This window comes from Humulus lupulus, chromosome 4, assembly GCF_963169125.1.
Source record: "Humulus lupulus chromosome 4, drHumLupu1.1, whole genome shotgun sequence".
Lineage (NCBI taxonomy): Eukaryota > Viridiplantae > Streptophyta > Magnoliopsida > Rosales > Cannabaceae > Humulus > Humulus lupulus.
The window spans coordinates 104,632,134-104,640,660 of NC_084796.1; the positions used below are offsets into that span (position 1 = coordinate 104,632,134).

The window sequence follows — 8,527 nt, forward strand, 5'->3', positions numbered from 1 at the left end:
TTTTATGTTTTATTTACCAGATTCAACAAGTGAAGTGCAAAAGAAAATCTGATTTGGAAGGCTTTGGTGTGTTGACATTTGGAAGATCGTGAATTCCTACCTTTACTTTTGAATATGCAACTGTTTAAGACTATTCTGTTGACTATTGTGAGAATATTTTGTTTCTCTTAATTAGGCAGTGTTGAATATCTTAAGACTTTTTTATTGTTTTTAAGATAACCTTGAATGTATTTTGACACATTTTTTTAGTTATATGTGTTATTAACCATATAATTGGTACTCAAAAATATATTTGTACAATGTTAAAGGTGTCTTAAGTATATTAAATGAAGTGTGTTTGAATTAAAGCAATAAAAAATTATTATAATGTACAAGTTTATATAATAATAATTCAAGCTTATCCAAATATTAGAATAATACAAAAAATGTGTTATTGTATCTTTTACAATAACACTGGTTTATAAGCATAAAATTATGTTATGCAAACTATTTTCTATAATACAGAAAGTGTGTTATTATAAAGTGTATCATAACACTACTTTATAAGTAAAAAAAGTGTTATATAATCTATTTATATATAGCATAATGAAATACTTATCTAACTATTAAAATAACACAACAAAAGTGTTATCGTAGGCTGTACCATAACACATGTCTATAACTATGGAAAAATGTTATGCAAAGTGCTCCGACCTACTATAACACTGCTTTCCTTAACACATCAAAAAGTGTTATGGCATATATTTGATAATACTTTTTCGGTCTTATTGAAAGTATTTTTTCTTGTAGTGCGATAAATCACCAAATTACCAAAATACCCCTTGGCTCACCCCGAGCCAGGTATTAATCCTCGTTGTGACTATACCGCTAACTTGCTCAAAAGAATCGACTCCTACCGAATATCTCAAATATATCTACATAATAATGTGGTTTCAATCACATAGTACAATATAATCACAATTATACCATCGGTGGGTCAAAATTACAAATATGCCCCTTTAAATAAAAGCGGGCCTATTACGCACATTTAATACACTTAAACATGCATAATCAGTCATATCATAATATAACTCATGGAATTCACATAATCACATAGATATTCAATTAAATCGCATAATATCATATAATATTCCAGTAATTCCCTCCTGGCACCATAATCAAGACACTAACTCATATTAGGAACTTTGAGACGTTACACTCTCTTTTAATGGGGGTGATGCCATGGTGAATGTTAGCTCTCTTAAATTGTACTCATGGGAGTAGAATTTAGAGGTTCTGAATAACTGCTTCTCTAGTGAATAGTGTTGACAAATATTGTCTATCCCCTCACCTTTTCAGCCAAGGCGGATTGTCTCATTTGGCACTACAATGGATCAGGGATGTATACAGTTAGAAGTGGATACTGGAGTGCCATTCGGAGACTAGGACTTGGCCAAGCTTCTTCATCATTGGGGCAAACTCCTTGGTGGCGTTACATGTGGTCGTTAAATGTCCCACCGAAGTGTAATGACCCACTACTCTAGACTATTTGGACCATTAACGAAACTATACATAAAACTTACATTTTTACGAAAATACCATAATTTATTGAGTAACTTGCAAAATAAGAGTTATTTACAAATAAACAGAATACTAAGAAGGATTATGGGATCCCATTGTTTTTAAAACAAAAGATGATTTAAAATAAAAGACATTACATAATTGGTGCGGAAAATACACATAAAATCATAAAAACATAAAATGAGACTACATCCTCGAATCGAATAACGCTCGGCCCCTTGACTCCATTCACCATCGATACACATCCTCTAAGCGTCACGAATCTTACCGCCTCTAAAGCTTATTTTCCTGCACATAAAACAGAAAGGAATGAGCCTAATGCCCAACAAGGAAAATCTAACACATAGTCATACACATAATTTCATAAGAAACATAAAGACTTAACATAATACATATAACATACACTTATTATAATGGCCATTATTACTTGGGGTCCCATAGACTAAACAAGCATATGCCCATGGAATTAGTGGGGTCCTACTAGCTAAGTAGGTCATATGCCCATAACCCATTTGGGGTCTTGTTAGCCATATGGGTCATATGCCCAAGCCTACAAACATACATACATATCATAACACATTTAATAACATAATACATATAGATAACATAAGCACATAACATATTGATTCTAGCCTATTTTCCTTACCAAAGTTACCGGGATATGTGGACTGAGTTGGGACTTTTTGGAACACTCCTAAAACCATAAGAAAGAGTGACTCTAAAGAAAGGAGATGAAATGAAAGAGATGGAAAAACTAAACCATTTGAGAAACATGCTTACCGAAACTTATGTGCTCAAGAACTTAGATTCCCTAACCAAAATGAAGATTAAGGTTAGAGATTGAGTAGAAGACTATGAGAAAGAAAATAACATAATACAGAAAGGAACTAGAGTTTTGGTTACCTCAAAGACTTGAAAGACCAATCTACACCTCCACCGAAATACTATAGAACTCACTTCCCAAAGTGTTTGATAAGCTTATGATGTTTAAGCTTATAGTTTTTCCCAAACCAGGTGTTTATACTCTCACACTCACTTAACACTAGCAGCTTCTGAACTTAGAGCAAATGGTGAATAATGGCTGGGTACTAGGTCCTATTTATAGAGTTTGGGAATGAAAATATCTTGATTTTACTTGAATAAAAATAATGGCTTTTTAGGTGAAAATCATTTGAATAATCGTTCAACAGAGGCTGAAGACTCGTTCAAAAGATGCTGGACTGTTGAAGGAGTTTGAATGGCTGAAAGGAAATGAATTCAAAAACATTTGAAAACATACTGGAGGAGGCGATATATCGCCCCCTGTAGGCGATATATCGCCTGGGCCAGTATGCCCGAGGCGACCGTGCATCGTTTCGTGTTTTCCGTATTTACGTGCTGCGATATATCGCCCCCTATAGCTGCGATATATCGGCACACGCTGAATAATTAAACACGAAATTACACATTTTTAGCTAAGTTTGAATGGAGTAAACAGCCTTGACTAAGCCCTCAACGTACTCAAAGCTGCTGACTGACCCTATAACATTCAAACTTTACTCCTTATTAAATTTAATCCTCAAAAATACTTAATCCTTAATCACCATTCATAACATGTGCTTAAAATCCTATTGGTTGATGTCTAAACCTTATTATATAATAAATATAATCCTTAATATCAGTCACATTAATCAAACCTTAGGTTATACTTAATATTCTTAAACTATAGATTAAACTTAGAAAATCTATAAGTACTACTATGAGTGTCCAAATAATTCCCGGTCTGAACCAAAAATCCACAGTTACAAAGATAATACTAAACATACTATAATACTACTAACAATTAGCTAAGTAAAGTTCTTGGACTCTACACGAAGGTCCAAAATTTCATCTGGAAGGCCACACTTCATTGGATTCCTACAAATAATAACCTTGTCAAGCATGGACTTCATACTAAACTACTATGCCCTGTGTGTCATGAAACCATAGAAACAACTCTTCGCACACTCTAGGGCTATTCTAAACTTTCAGGGATCAAAGGAATTTTCCAGTAAATGTGCTAACCAAACAATTGAGGTACCATGATTTTTATGAGTTTATGTTGGGTTGTATGGATAACTTGGAGAAAGATGAAATGGAAAAACTTGTTGTATTGTGTTGGAGAATATGGTATAAAAGGAACAAATGGGGGCATGTGAATAAGTGTTTTGAAGATGAGTTTATGATCAACTGAGCTCTTGATTTTACTCAAAGGTATTAGGAGGGTCAAAGTGTTAATAAGGCTCTAGTTTTGAGAAGTACATTGAATGGGGATAGCAGTTTGTTGCAAGCCATGTTCTGGTTGGCACTATTAAACTCAACGTCAATGCCAGTGTCGACACAACCCGTATCAAGATTGGAATATGTTTGGTTATTCATGACCATAGTGGGAAATGCCTTGGGTCATTTTCCATCCCCCTCGGTGCATCTTTTGAGCCTCATGTTGCGGAAGCTTATGTCGTCCTGCAAGGTCTCCTGCTGTGCTCTCGATTAGGATTCCAGAGGTTCCAGGCCCCCTCTAACTATCTCCATGTCTGGAATGATCTGAATGAAGCCCATGCCATTGTCTCTATTGAGTCACTCTGTATAACAGATAACCAATCTGTTGGTGAGACTATGAAAGAAGTTAGTTAGATATTGTTAGAGTTGTTATTACAACTCTTTGTAACTGCCCGAGATACTCGAAAATTTTGTTATGTTATTTCTTGTATATGATTACAGTATAAATAACAAGCTCTCTCCTCTCTGTTCATTATTCAGAGAGTTTTCACCATTTCAAAATTCTACTCATTTTACTTTCTTCACTTGGTACCAAAGCCCTTATCTAGGGCGTCCTCATCTTCCACTTCGTCTTCCTCATCTGCTCCTTCATCAGCCACTCGTCTAATGAATTCTGCATTCACCTCCACTCTAAGCTCAATCATCTCTATCAAACTTGATCGACACAATTACATTGTTTGGCGCTCTTAGGTGGTTCCTGCAATTCGCAATTACGATCTCGGATCTTACGTCTTCGGTACAAAGTGTCCTCCTACTGAAATGGTGCAAATCACCGATGAGAAAGGTGAAAAGGTGACTATCGACAATCCTGAATACTCTCTCTGGATCCGTGAAGATCAATTGCTTCTCAGCTGGCTTCGATCGTCCCTGTTTGCTTCGATTCTCAGTCAGGTCGTCTGGTGAATAAGCAATAAAGTGTGGCAAGCCTTAGAGACTTTGTTCTCTTCCCGTAGCAAAGCTCGGATGATGCAGCTCCGCACTCAACTACAAAACACCAAGAAAGGATCTGTGTCTATTTTTGAATATGTTGCTCAGTTGGAGAGCATCTCAGGCACTCTAATGTTGGCTGGTTGTCAGATCTCAGAAGATGATCTGATTATGCACTTGCTTCAAGGACTTCCAGTGGAATATGATGTGACTATTTCAAGCATTCTCACTCAACCATCTGGATCTTTGAATCTCCAAGAAGTTCATTCCCTACTTCTCAGCCAACAGAAGCGCCTGGAGATGTGATCTGTAGCTCAAGCTCTAACCATCTCTATGCCTTCTGAAAAAATTTCTCAAGTCAATCAGCGTGGCCGAGGAGGTTCCCAAACTCGTGGCCGAAGCTCCAATGGACGTGGTTCTGGTGGTCGATTTAATACTCATGGTCGTGGATCTGGTCGCAGCAATAACAACTCAAAGCTGATTTGCCAGATCTGTAGGAAAGCAGGTCATACTGCTTATGTGTGCTAGTATCTCCATGATGATCATCATCAACAGCAGACCTCCCCCCACTTCTCAGTCTTCACAGACCAAATCTTCTTTTCTTGCTACTCCTGAGACCGTTGCTAACCCTGCGTGGTATGTCGACAATGGTACTACCAACCACATTACTACTGATGTGAAGAATCTGAAGTTGTCGACTAACTACCATGGTTCTGAAAAACTAATGGTTGGCAACGGTAAGCTTAACCCGATCACTCATACTGGCTTTACATCCTTTTCTTCTCATAATTCTAATAGACCTTTACATCTCAAAAATGTCTTATGTGTACCAAATATGCAAAAGAGCCTTGTCAGTATTTCCAAACTAACATCTGAAAATAATGTTTTTGTGGAATTTCATTCCTCCACCTGTTATGTGAAGGACAAGGACTCAGGAGCTCTACTTCTGGAAGGACAGCTTAAAGATGGACTCTATATGCTATTTCCAGCTGGTTCCACTCTTACCACCACCACTCATTCAAGTCTAAGTACATATCCTTGTAATAATTCTCTTTGTTTCACTACTGTCAAAGCTTATTCCAGTATCTGACATAGACGATTAAGACATCCCAGTGATAACTCTTGAATAAAGAGTTATTTCATGTTCTTTTGAACTTATAATTGTGGAAAAATCGTGGGTGATGTTAGTTTTTTTTTAGCTTTTGTAGTTAACTTTGGTGTTTTTATGATCTTAAATATGTTTAATTATTTTTGTAGTTTTTAATAGCTAATGGGTTAAAGGCAGTAGTTTCATGGATAAATATTTGCACAAGGAATGAGCTAGAATGTGAAACTATTTTAATTGAAATTTTGATGGCTGAATTATCAGGTTTGCTGCAACAAAATAGATTTTGCTGAAGCATTTTGATCAAGCAATTTTTGGGCACATAGAACACGTGGCAAGTCAATGGGTGAGCTTGAATTTTGGTTGAGGTGGCAAGGGCAGAAAGAATCAGTCAACATATGGGAGAAAAGGACAAAAGAAAAAAAGAGGAACTCACGTTTTTAGAGGAGGAAGGGCAATATTGGACTTTTGGGGGGCTAAAGGAGGAAACCTTGATTGGACTTAAGGAGGTATCAGCTGAAATAGGAAACCAGCAGCCATTTTTGGAAAGAAAAACCAGCAAAAGAAAAGAGAGAAACTCATAAATCAACAAGGAAGAAGGAGGACGAACAAAGAAAGCTCAAGCATCATTTTGGATTTGTTCTTTCTTCTATTCCTAAACTTTATTTTTATATTTTCTTAGTTGATTTCTAAATCTGAATATTATGGGCTGTTTTGATTGTGGATTAATGTTTATGAACTCAACCATGAACTAATATTTAGGTGGCTTGAATTGTTGATGAACCCTATGTTATAGTCTATCAATTTCTTGCACTTTATTTTAGTAAAATCTCCCTTGTTCATTCAAGTGTGCTTATATTAATTTCTTGTTGTTGTTTGGCCAGCAATGGCAAGTTATTTAATTATGTTTAGTCCTGGAAAGATTAAATGCAATGGGAAGAACTTGGATGACATAAGTCATAATCTAGGTTAGGTTATGTTAGTAAGTAACATAGGGATATGTTATTTGCCTTGTGTAACTTTTGAGAATTAAACTTTGAATTGCATTCTTAAATCTGATTTTGCATAGGAATATGTTTAATTAGGTAGAAGAATTAATATCATAAAATTTGGGAAAGTTATATGAGTGTTTAAATGAATTCTTGTTAACCTGGGAGTTTTGTTAGAATGTTGCTACCACAATCTGTCAGCAATTTGTTCAGGATGATTAATATAGAAGAATTCAATAATTCAAGTCCATTTTGCAATCCATATATTTCTCTCAAATTTCTTGTTCACTTCAATTTTTAATTTCATCATTTCCATCTTTTTAATATTTTGCTTAGCCTAAAAACAACCCATTTGATTTGTAGTACTTATAAGTTGTTTAGTAATTGTTTTGCTTATTTTTCTATTTTGCAATCCAAGTGGAGATGATTCACTTATCATTATATTACTTGTGTGATTACGTGCACTTGCGTATTTAAAATCAAATATTAAATTTATCACAACAAGTTTTTGGCGTTGTTGCCAGGGATTGGAATTTGAAATTTTTGTAATATCAATTACTAGCAATTTATTTTTCTTTGTTGAGCTGACTTTGTTTGCTTGCTCTTGTGTTTTCTCAGGTGATTTACTATATGAACGAGCAAGAAGACATTGAACTAGCTCCTATTGACCATGAGATTGAAAGAATAATTAGAAGAAGACTAAGGGAACAACGGGCTCAAAATCTCATTAATATGGCTAAAGAGGTTGAAGGAGTTTAGGGTGCTAATAATGTCACTAACACAATTGTTATGGATGATGATAGAGAGAGAGCCATAAGGGAGTATGCTGCCCCCATGTTTAATGAGCTCAATCTGGGCATTTTTAGGCCTGAAATTCAAGCACCCCAATTTGAGTTAAAGCCCGTTATGTTCCAAATGTTGCAAATAGTGAGTCAATTTAGTGGGCTGCCTACTGAGGATCCTCATCTTCGTCTTCGTTCATTTTTGGAGGTGAGCGATTCTTTCAAGCTACAAGGAGTGAGTGATGAGGCCCTAAGGTTGAAATTTTTCCCTTTCTCTTTGAGGGATAGAGCTAGAGCTTGGCTAAACACCCTTCCTCCGGACTCGGTGACTACATGGAATGAGTTGGCTGAAAAATTCTTGATGAAGTACTTCCCTCCTACCAAAAATGCCAAGTTTCGCAATGAAATCATGTCATTTCAGCAGCTGGAAGATGAATCATTTTGTGAAGCTTGGGAGAGATTCAAGGAGTTATTGAGAAAGTGCCCACACCATTGGATTCCGCATTGTATACAAATGGAAACATTCTATAATGGGCTCAATTCTTCCACTCGCATGGTGTTAGATGCTTAAGCTAATGGGGTTATTCTCTCTAAGTCCTATAATGAATCCTATGAGATTTTGGAGAGGATAGCTAGCAACAATTATCAATGGTCCAATGTTAGAGCCTCAGCAATTGAAAAGTGGCTGGTATACTTGAAGTGGATGCATTGACAGCTTTCACCGCTCAAGTTTCTTCAATGAACAACCTTCTCAAGAACATGAGTTTGGGGGAAAGGGTACAACCAGCTGCTATGGGACAAGTTGCCGATGTATCTTGTGTTTATTGTGGAGATCGGCACACATTTGAGAGTTGTTCCTCAAATCC

General features: G+C 36.2%; 1 non-coding gene across 1 annotated transcript; it reads right to left on the bottom strand.

The window, feature by feature from the left end:
* Nucleotides 1-8,053: 8,053 nt before the first annotated feature.
* On the bottom strand, nt 8,054-8,160 carry LOC133833682 (small nucleolar RNA R71). Its single transcript, XR_009893050.1, has one exon. It is a non-coding gene; the product is annotated as a small nucleolar RNA R71 (small nucleolar RNA).
* Nucleotides 8,161-8,527: the final 367 nt, after the last annotated feature.